The following is an 11,444-nucleotide window of genomic DNA, read 5'->3' on the forward strand; positions in this document are numbered from 1 at the left end:
TTTTATATTTTATATATAATTAAACTCCGAATTTGGAGAATCTGTATAAGTTTCAGATGTGACTTTTGATTTTTTAAAAATATGCTTATATATTTAAAATTAAAAAATGTGAAATGTTATCGAAACAAGCTTGCAATGGAATTCGAATCGATAATGCTATTACTCAATTCCTGAATGAACTGTAATGACACTTTCTATGAATGACAACCACTTTCGGTGCGATTTGCATTCGTGCAATGCATCAGTTGTACTATATATATACGCAGATATATCTATAAATATATGTATTAGCCCGAGGTGTTGGTGTAAACAATGTGTGGCAAACACTTGCACTATGCGCATAATCGACCAGGGAAACCTCTTACATATTTATTTATTGTGCCAAGGCGACTAACTCGGCGACGGGTGCGTAAATTTTTGCCCAGATGCAGTGAGTCACCCTAATGGAAACGAAATTGAAGTGATGGGCCCGGTCGGGTTTTATCTTTTTGGAATTTAATTCATTAAATTAAAATTAATGTTTATTTACGCGCCATTTTACAGCATGCCAGCGAGCCTAGCCAAAAGTATTGCCAACGGAGCATAAATTAAAATATATTACGAGCAGAAAACGGTGACTTCGACTCGTTTAAAATTAGCCACTGCGAAAAGCAACAACATCATTATGCTTGTGATTAGCACAGATAGTTGATTTTTCCACGTAATTTAATTAGTTCGCTGAGGCCAGAAATTCGATATTGCTGATGGCTTTGCATCTGACACTTGATTGACGGCAGCTGTGCAAAAAGTATACATTATGCCTAATGGAGTTCGCAGATTTGTTTAAACAAAAACGAGTTTTATTGGAAAAAATGGTTGTACGCTCAAAGAGCCTGATAACAGATCTCGCAAGTAAATCAATATTTGTTGTTTTTTTTTTGCCGCAACGTTTTTGAATCAGTTACTATAATTAAGCGATTGTGCCGCGGCGATTGGAAAATTAAAAACGTTTTAACAGCGATTTTGCTGAGATAAGGATTGTCTAGCTATGAATAAACTAAAACGAGCTAAACAAATGTGTAACAAGCGCAGCAAACAATAAAACAAACAAAATTATTACAAATAACTGGAGGTAGCGATGGGGATGATTAGACTAGACTATGTACAGCTGTTTTGTCATTAGAAATGCCAATTGCACGTAATACGTCAAATGTTTTGTGAAATTATTTTTAATGAAATGTTGTGTCATTAGGCGAAAAGAGGGGCGCGTCTGGTCAGCGATTAGGTTTCCTTTCTCTCTCTCTCTCTCTCTCTCTCTCTCTCTTGTGCTGACCCATTGTTGGTTTAGTTAATTTAGCTGAAAGTCCATTAAACGTTATAGTTCTTATGGCCGATGGAACTATTAACGTAATTGTTTATAAGGCACTCGGGGACCTCTGCTTTACACCTTATGGCTCATGGCTTATGGCTTGTGGCCGAAAGGTAGTGGAGTCGCATCAATAGCCGTAATTATTATGATGTGTGACATGCAGGCTGCACGGCCGGCAGTCATTATCATTATGTTCAGGGACAGTGAACTGTCCTTGATGATGATGGGGCAACCTGATTTGGCCCAGAGCTTTAAGGCTGGAGTACACGGATTTTTAAAGAATCATAATTATTTGAGATATTTTTTTATAAGTAACATTGGCAAAATGCTGCCACTTTCACATTTTCAAGGCATATAAAACATTGGAAATATGCTTCTTTCACTAGCTGTACTTTCTTTTTAGCAAAAAATGCGATAGGCTCATTAAAGTTTTAGAACCTCTGGAGCCTTTTTTGTTTATGGAGGTGCATTTAAGCGGGTTTTATGAAGGTAACCCGATAGTTAACCACAGGTGGAGGAGTATCTCAGCATTGCGCAGTTACCGATCCACCGGACTCGCAGTTAAAAAAAAATGCCCCGAAACAGATACGACCTCGAACATATCGTTTGAATCACCATTTAACAGGGTATACAACCCACATGGCCTCTTTCCATCGCCACTTTGGCCACTTGTCAACGCCATCAAATGGCGAAAGGCACGGGAAAAAGAAGCAGAGGAGTGGGTTCACTTTATTTTTATTGCATTTTAGCAACGCTTACTTTTGAACAATCAATTCAACTCTTCCTACCCTCTAAATGCCTCACTTTACTTAAGCAAACTGATTTTTATCATCGCTGCCGTCGCGTCGTTTTATGAGCATCATCAAAAACTAATAAAAACTCAATGCGTTCTTTATTTGCAGGCAGACGTCAGTCGTAACCGTACTCTGTGCTAGAGCGCCCAAACCCCGGAGAGCCAAAGAAACCGAAGACCCCAAAGAATTGGAAGAGGAACTCTGTGGAACCACAAAGGCAACATGTTGCACATGCACTCGCCAAAAGCAATTTGCATACAAATGTTGCCAACGCACTTCAAAAACTGCACAATCACAGGGGGGGGGGTTTATTTTTTTGGTGGCGGTGGGTGGGGTGTTGCAGCGGAAAAGGGTAAAAGCCGCTTCATAATTTGATATTAAACATGCACGCGTGTCTCCTTCTCTTTTACTCGCATATGTGCAACTTGTAAATTTGCAAATTGCTAAAACGCATGACAGGAACAAAGGGCGAGGATCTTAATGGCGGGGAAACTGGGGGCAGACTATCGGGCAGCTGTGTGAATTTGCATTTACATCAAGGAATCGCAGGAAAGGAAAAGAACTACAAAAAGTTACCCAAAATTCAAGAAAACTGAATAAAAAAGATGTGCAGTTTGCTCAATTGACTTTCAATTGCAAAATATACAAAATGCATTGGGAAAAAGAAGTAGAGCTCAAGGCGAAAAGAAATTTTCGATTTGGTCCCTCGATTATTTAAAATCACCTGTCTGCGCAAAGTTTCCTAAAATTGTTTGTTTTAAAGAACAAGCTGTTCATATTTCTTTAAATATTTTAGCTATGCTAATCAGTTTTTTCCAGTGCCTCTTTGAATAAAAAAGGCAAGCCCAAATGAATTTATTTTCAATTTTATTTTCAATCTGCTTTGTGTCCGTCATATGATTGACATGGTCGATTGAACTGGCAAACGAGCGAGGGAGTGGAACGATACACATATCGTTTATTTTTGGCAGCAAGTGTTTGCGTTCGATTTGCAGTTTTGTTAATACTGCACTCGAAAATACCCGAGACACCTCCTTAAACTCAAATCCAAAATGCGAGGGCTCTTGAAACCAAAAATCTCCGGAGTCTTAATAAGCTGCTTGCAAAAAAGAAGTACACACTTTTTATATCAGATCTGTACACGCAATTGAGTGTACATACTTCTTTTTTTTTGTGAGTTAACACGTCTGTGTGTGCATATATAAATCATATTTATGAGACATTTCCCCAGCAGGGAAAATACGAAATGGAATAAAAAAAAAAAACGTATGAATGTTAAATAGGCACGCAACGTGCGAAAGGGATGGCCACAAAATGCGTCACTCCCCCCATTCGCCTGACTTTTCCTTAACGAAGGAAAACAATAATCAATAAGTAGTAATACAACGGCCGACAATTGTGGGGAAACTCACCCCCGCGACTTAGTCGAATTTCCTCCCTCTCGCTCATATGTGTTAGAATTTTTGTAGCCTGGGTAGTTCATAACTTTTCTCTCATATGTGTGTGTGTGTGTGTGTCTGTGGTGGTTTTCCTTGGTTCTTGGCCAGGACTTCAGGCGTTTGACAGCCATGTTTGTCCTTCGCACATGCACACACACACACACGCCCACACATGATTGTAGGCGTCTCCTTGTGGCGGCAACCCCCCCAAAAAAAAGCAGGAAAAAAAGAAAAAGTGTGGCGGAAAAGTGTGCCACAAACTTTTCGCCCGAAAAAAGTTTGTCTGCTGACACAGATCTGTGTGTAAATGAGCGAGATAACAAACATTTGCAAATTTTCCAGACAATACCTCTTTTTACACTCTAATCGTGCACATAAAAAAAATAATTGAATTGCTTCCGCTAAATAATCTTTTTTATAGATTCTAATTAAAGCTTTTTTATATTAATATTAGCTTAATATTTATATACAAACATTAACTGAAAATTGCTTATCCTTATAACCATTGATGGTTTAGAATGTGCGTTTTTAAAATGTATTAATTCAGTTCCACATTTTTGCTCTGAGTGTAATCAACCTTTTTTTTTGGCTTGTTAAAGAGTTGCCGAAAAACAAATTGGAAAAATTTGGTTAAACTTTGGGTTCGTTTCAGTTTTGGGCTCAGCTGATTTATTGTCATAAATTTCATTGAAATTCATGAGGCTCTTGGAAGAACCTCAAAAATGTAAAAAACTGGGCGTGGCCTAAATGATGTCCGCGTGTGCGTGTGTGTGTGTGTTGCTGCGCCTACGCAACGGCCCAAAAGATTTATTTCAATGGAACGAAGAAATTATAATATTTTCTAACTTCTATCATGGAAAAAGAAATATAAAAGAAATATGTACATACAATTCTGTGGGGCGATTATGAAAAGAGCTGTTGATGTATGAATTGTATGGGCCTCTCATAAATCTAGGGGCCCTGTCAAGGTGTCCAATACGTTTTTCTGGCCTGTCCGTGTGTTTGTGCCTCAAGTGGCAGTCATAAATTTGAGATTTATGTTCATCTCTCTTTTCGATTTTGTTGTTTTTTGGTTCCTATTTTTTTTTGTCCATTTACCATTTTTTCGGTTTTGGTCAAGAGAACCTGGCACAAAGCACAGTTCTTTACTCGGGCTTGTTAATTAAATGCGATTGCATCATCGCATATTTCAGCTGTCCATCTACTGTGCACAATGCGGGTTAAGTAAATACATACACCGATGTATTTGGTATATATAGATTACTTCGCATTTTTATTTTTCACTTGTTCCTATAGTTTACTCTTGTTTGTAATTATGTTAAAAAAGGATTTAGTTTGGTTTTTTCTGGAGTTAATATTATTAATTTGTTGGCCCTTGCTGTATATATCTTTATTTCATTTTATCAAGCTATGACTGGACAGAGATTGTCGCTAATCGCCGCTCATGTACCCCAAGACATGCCGCATTTGTCTTTGTCTTTTATTTTTCGGCTTTGTCTGCTCTGACACATTTTTCTTATGAATTTTCAGTATTTTCCCCCGGACTCACTAATTTTTCGTGGCGTGTTTGTTCTGACCGCCAAAATTGCTTGTCCAACATTTGTTGAACATGTTTTTGTACTTTGTTTCGGTTATTTTTTTTTAATATTTTTTTTTTTTATGTGGGGAACCAACAACGAACTACACGCAAGTGCTGAAGATTTTCAGGCAGATCCGTTAAACATCAAAATCAACTTTTTCAAGCTCATTAAACAACCAGGGAAAAAAAGTGAAATAAAGCCAAACGTTGACCTTCAAAAACGCAACGCAACCAAGCGAAAATGGCAGCAACAAAAACAAAAATGATTAAATACATAATACGAAAAATAACAAAAGTCAGAGCCGCTTGGAAACAGGTTGTTGTTTCGCTCTCTCTATTGTTAACATTTTATTATGCTTTTTTCAAGCGGAAAGCAACAAAAGGCCCCAAAAACTCTTGCAATTTTACGATTATTTACGATCGAAATACATTTCTCTGCCGATTTTTGACCTTGCAGTTGTTGCACTTAACACGTGCCAGAAATTGATAATGAAAGAACGCGTTTTCGGGTGTTAATCACACTTCGGGCTATAAAAAAAAACATGCGAAAAAAAGAAAAAAAAAACAGCTCTCTCAAAAAGTAAAGCCCGCAAAAGGCGCCAAAAATATTTCGACGACGAACGACTCAGACTAAATTTAAAGTCAGAAGAATCGTTATTTGTAAAACTACTTGTCAAATACCCTTTTGGTAAAATCTTGAGATTTGGAAACTTTTTTTTTTTTTGGATGTTTTACAAAACGCGCAAAAATCTTTAAATAGTGTACATAATGTATGCATATAGGTACATATTGAGAACTTTACCTTTTATATATGTATGTACATATAATCCACAAATTTACAGAAGTATCTTTACCATACCCAATAATACTCTATATACACGAAATATTCTAATCATAAATGGACGTTTGCCGCGATGACGAAGACTTTGCCTATTGTAGATTTTTATTTGCCCATGGTTTGTGTTGCTTTTGTTGTGGGCACTTCAAAAGTCGTGTGCGCGTTGTTGTTGTGTTGTGGTGTTTGGTTGTTGTATATCGGTTGTTTACTTTTACGGTAAATGCGAAAAGCAACAACACTAAGGACTACAAAAAAGCGCGCGCTCGTCGCGCGTATCTAGATAAATATCTGTGAAAATACACACTTGAGGCCAAGATGCTGCACAGTGGGCGCCATAGAAATACGGCACTATAGAAAAGTTTTAGGTGAACTTAGCATATTCTCTATTAAAGGAAAGAAAATTACACATATTCTACTGATGAAACTAAAATTTGGATAATATTCAATTGCTTGCTGTTAGTTCAAAGATTAAAAAGTGAAATAATTTTTGGTGTATAATTGTGTGAGTAAACAATGAAAAAGCGTGATTAATAAGTCTAAATTCTATGCATATTGAGACAACAGTTTGGTTCTAAAACGCACTTATTACATTAAGATATGTTTATGAAACAAATTTTCTTTTCTTTTTATTCTCTGAATACTTCCAATATCGTGACCTCACCTGTTCCTGGTTTTCTTGCTGCCTTTTCCAGCGGAGGCAACGACCAACAATAACAACAAGCAAAGAAGACGCAGCGCAAAAAAAAACAATCGTAAACAGATCATCGAACTCAGCCGCTGTGTTGTTGCTCCTGTTGTTGTTGTTGCTGTTTGTTGGCTGCCGTTGGCCTTGATGTGCCTCAAAAATTATAGTTTTTTTTTACGGTGCAAGCTCTTTTTTTGTGGCTTAAAACCATTTAATTGTTTCATTAATTAAAAGTCGTTTATTTAGATATTTTTTTTTTTAATTTTACTGCCGTTTTGGTGATATTAATAGAGTTGACAAAGCGTTCGGCGCCCACGCAGCAAGCAGCGACGTTGACGTCGGCAGAGCTGCTTTCACCGCTGCTTGCGTCATGTTGGGCGACAAAGCTGCAACGGCGACAAAGCAGCAACCAATATGCAGTTGCCATGTGAGGGTGTGTGCAATGCAGCCGCTAAATGTGTGCAATTCACCACTTGAGAAAACCACCACCGCCGAAGCAAAGAAACCCACCACGGCAGCGACGTCGAACATCGACGAACATCGTCGAACATCGCATTTCGAGTTATTTTCTGCGAGACTTCGCTGCGTTTTTTTCAGTTGAGTTCCGGAGCTCCAAAGTCGCGCATCAATCGCTCGCAAACAGCATCGTGTTTTCGCATTCGCGTGACTTGACAGAAATTCGTAAAAATTGAGAAACAATTTACAAGTGATGAACAAAAATAAACTTAAACTTTTAAGTTTAATAAAACCATCAAATAATACACAGTTTCGGAAAAAGATAATACATTTTAATGAAAATCTGAAAGCAAATAAATTTTACAAAGTTAATGATTAAAAATTAAACAAACCAAAAAACATAAAAGACATAAATAAATTCAATTCAAAAATTCTTCTTAATATCTAACTGATATTTATACTACGCAGACGAAATAAATAAACATTAAATAGCTTATTTTTGGATGAAATTCTTATATTGGAACACAAAAAGATCAAAGTTTTCAAAAATTTCTAAAGGGAAACTCTTGAAATAAACTTGCTATAAATATTATATTTTCCATGCCTTACTGGACACATTGGTCTATAAAGTAATTTATTTTTCCTCAAAAATATTGTATATCCCTTTTTTCGATAAAGGAAACCTATAATATTTTATTTTTCTTACTTCCTATTTTAAATTCTGTAGAAAAGTAAAAAGCGTAAATACGGTTCTTAAAATCAAAGAAAAAAGTATAGCATTATTTCCTTAAAAACTTCCCATAAATAAATTCTTAAACCTGAAATAATATACATATCTAATGAAAAAACTTTGTCCAAACTTTCCATAGATATAATTCTAATAAATAATAATAGTAAAACGCGCACAAACGCGTCCATTTCCAGATTATTAATAATGATTTGAAAAATATTTAAATTCAATCAAACAAAAAGTCTATCCAGCAAAAAACGCCAACCCAAACGCCGAAAAAAAAAAACAACACTGAAAAAGCTGCCAAGCGAGAAACGACGGAGGACCATACCATATATAACCCCTATATATAACCGTCGTCGTCATCATCATCATCAAGCTAGAAATTCCCCCAGCACAAATCCCATGAAGAGAATCCCATCAGTCCGGCAACAACAACAACAACCAAGAAATACTACAGAATAAAACCAAAAAAAAAAAAAAATGAAAAAAAAAATCTGAAAAAAAGAGTTGGAATTTTTGTAAGCTGGTATGTGAGCTGTTGTTCGCCTCTTTTACGGTTTGAGCTCGAGTTTTGTGAAAAAGAAAAAGGGAAACGCGCTGCCAAGATATTTTTTACCTGGTTTTTGCCATCAGCGAGGTATAGAGTTCCTACGTTCATTATAAACTCGTAGGAACTTCATACCGTGCTCTTGGAAGACCAAAAAACAACCAAGTGAATGCAAAAATCCCAAAAAGTATGGCGAAAACAAACAAAAAGTGCGTTTTAAAACGATGAGAAAACGCTGGACAAACGAAAAGGAAGTTGCAAATGATGGGAAAGTAAGAGTTACTACTAAAAATGTTGATCGAAATTCAGTAGTGTGTTTGCCCAAGTTTATTATAGTAATTTATGGCAAGATCATAACACAAAGCTGCTCATTAAGAGCGAAATGCGATGATATTTGGTTGGTAAGAAGTAAGGCAATGTTATCATTATTTTTATTAAATGTATATTTAAAAACTATCTTTGCATGAATAAACTTGATACTTGATAGCTAAAATTACAAAAAAAAAACTTTTAATATTCGATCGTCATTTTATGCCTTTTCTATTGGCGATATTATGCTTTTAACTTATCCATTAATTACATCAGTTAGTGAATAGGAAATTACTTTTAATAAAAACCGCAGAGTGCGATTAAAAACGCTATAAAAACGCGCGCGAAACGCATACTACACTCCATGCGTTTGTAGAAAAAAATGATCAAAATAGAAATAACATTTAAACCTAACAAAAGTATTAGAATTATGTTAAAACTTTTCCGCTACAAAAAGAACTTGAAATGCATCAGAAACTGATCGAGATACTGAAAACCAGCTACCGATAAGATATGGAAAGGCAATTCTGAGTGACTAATTCCAAGTAAAGGGCGATTGAGGTGCGGTTAATCCGAGCCACTTAAAAGCACTTGTCATAAATTAACAAACGTTATTTCTAATCTAACTAAATAACAATTTCAATTAATTGCCACGTTAAGATAATGTTGGATTTGTGGATGCTCTGTCCCGCTCTACATATTTACAAACGTATAGCCATCTCTTTCACCGGCTAAATGGCATCCACTTTGAATTTGTTAGTTGGTAAAGCAGCTAATGGCAATTGTTTTCTTCTTGATTGGTGGTTTAGTACGGGGATAACTGTTTAAACGTAATTTAGTAATGGAGATTACTTGGAAAGGGTTTCAAGAAGCATATTTATAGCATGGCATTTCTACATGAAAAGTTTTCTACAAGAAAAGTTTTCTACTTGCTTGAAACGTAAACATTCCATACGATATTTGTGAAGAATTTCTCGGACTTGGATACCAAAATACCACAAAAACCATTGTCAAAAATCATTAAACACAATATGACTGTCGACTGTCTGGACGACAAGATATGGAGTACAAACGGACTGAACACAGTCGATAGGAGAAATGCATGCCATTTTTATTTCATTTTATTGTACTTATTTTTCGCTATGCCCGATAAGCAGCAAAATAAAAAATAATAACGCAAACGGCACACACACAATTTGCAGTGACACACCAAAGGCCACAATGATAATTTTATCAACTCGAAAAAAAAAATGTATATGTATTTAAAACGGAGGGAGAGAGAAAAATATAAAAAATATATATTTGCTTTATCGTGCAAAAATGGGAATGAAACGAGCAAACGGCTTCCTTGTGGCTTTCGCAATTTTCGCAGCATATTTGCCACTGTCAGTTTGGCCAAAAGGATTGTTGGCCAGGCCAGCAACCAAACGGCAGCAGCATTGCACCGCTGATTTCAACGCTTTTAAATTCCTTCACTTCTGCACTGCTGTTGCAGCAGTTAATTTAATTTCAGCTCATAAATCAAAACTGTGCCGCGCAACAAAATGTTTGCTTTTGACGCGCCGTTTTTGTCGCCAGACTACCGACATCACTGGACATGGACGTGGGACACTGGACAAGTGGAACGGACATGCAGGACGGCAGCTGGAGGATCGGGAGTAGGAGCATGCCAACAGGATCTGGAGAGCTGACTAAGTCCGATTCACAGCCACCTGATGTTTGGCAAACAGCGACAGAATGTAGCCGCAATTGGCTGGGGAATACTAATGAGCCAATTTTCTAGCTGCCACAGCAAAATAGCGAAAATTAATGGCTTTGGTAAAAGTGATAGGAAACTGTAAAATTCGATTAATTATATCAACTATAAAGGACTAATACCAGATATAGTCATAGTCTAGATTATGATATACATATATTGTACTATTTCTATAATAAATAGATTATTTTCAAAATGTTCAAGCTTAAAATGTGTTTTGTAGTACTAATGTAAATTGCATAAAGCATAATTATAAACTTAGCAGACAGTAAAAAAGGCATACAAATGTTGTTTTAAAATGCTTTTAATTAAAATTAAGTTAAGATAAGTTAAATTTATATATATGTATGTGGTATGCATATGATAAGTTATAACATAAGTGAACTTAATTTGATTTGCCAACTATGAATTGATTAATAAGTGTTCTTTTTGAAATAAAATGATGACAAAAAATTAACCTAATGTTTTTTTTTATTAACATCTATCGTAAGCTAATTCCACTTGGTGATTCACTGGCCAAACAACTGGCTTTATCGCAGGTCAGTTGGCTGACTCCGTCCTCAAAAACTCCCTACACTCCCGCCGAATGGATATCTCTCGGACGGCCCTTCCCAGTTAACCAAGCCCCTTTGGCCACAGAGCCATTTCCATTCCCATTCCCATTTCCATTCGAGGGGCACTCAAAAGCGTGACAGTAAATAGTAAGCTAAATGACAAGTACTCACAATAGTTAGATAGATAGTCGGGGATAGTTGGATAGTTGGGACCAGAGTAGAGATGGGCGACACAGATATATGTGCTGGTAGAAATCCTACAAAAACGTTGTAAAATTCATGGAGAAAAAAAAATAGAAACTGGGTGTGTACTTATGCCAAAATGTTAGCCCTACAAGCCATGAAGCTCGTTAAATGCCAATCGCATTGACACGACCCAAAATGCTGACTAAGTCGGTTGGAAAAC

At 36.4% G+C, this 11,444-nt stretch overlaps 1 long non-coding RNA gene and 1 other non-coding gene across 6 annotated transcripts in view; both read left to right on the plus strand.

The window, feature by feature from the left end:
* Positions 1-10,710, plus strand: part of lncRNA:CR46006 (long non-coding RNA:CR46006) — a 43,950-nt gene extending 33,240 nt beyond the window's left edge. For 4 of the 5 annotated variants that reach the window (NR_133209.1, NR_133210.1, NR_133211.1 and 1 more), the window contains one exon: positions 2,251-10,710. This is a non-coding gene — a long non-coding RNA (long non-coding RNA:CR46006). Of the gene's footprint in view, positions 1-2,250 lie in introns of those variants that run through there. The other variant, NR_133213.1, reaches the window with a different exon arrangement.
* mir-276a (mir-276a stem loop) lies at positions 8,488-8,585 on the plus strand. Its single transcript, NR_048253.1, has one exon. It is a non-coding gene; the product is annotated as a mir-276a precursor RNA (primary transcript).
* Positions 10,711-11,444: the final 734 nt, after the last annotated feature.

The sequence above is a fragment of the Drosophila melanogaster genome, chromosome 3L, assembly GCF_000001215.4.
Source record: "Drosophila melanogaster chromosome 3L".
Classification (NCBI taxonomy): Eukaryota; Metazoa; Arthropoda; class Insecta; order Diptera; family Drosophilidae; genus Drosophila; species Drosophila melanogaster.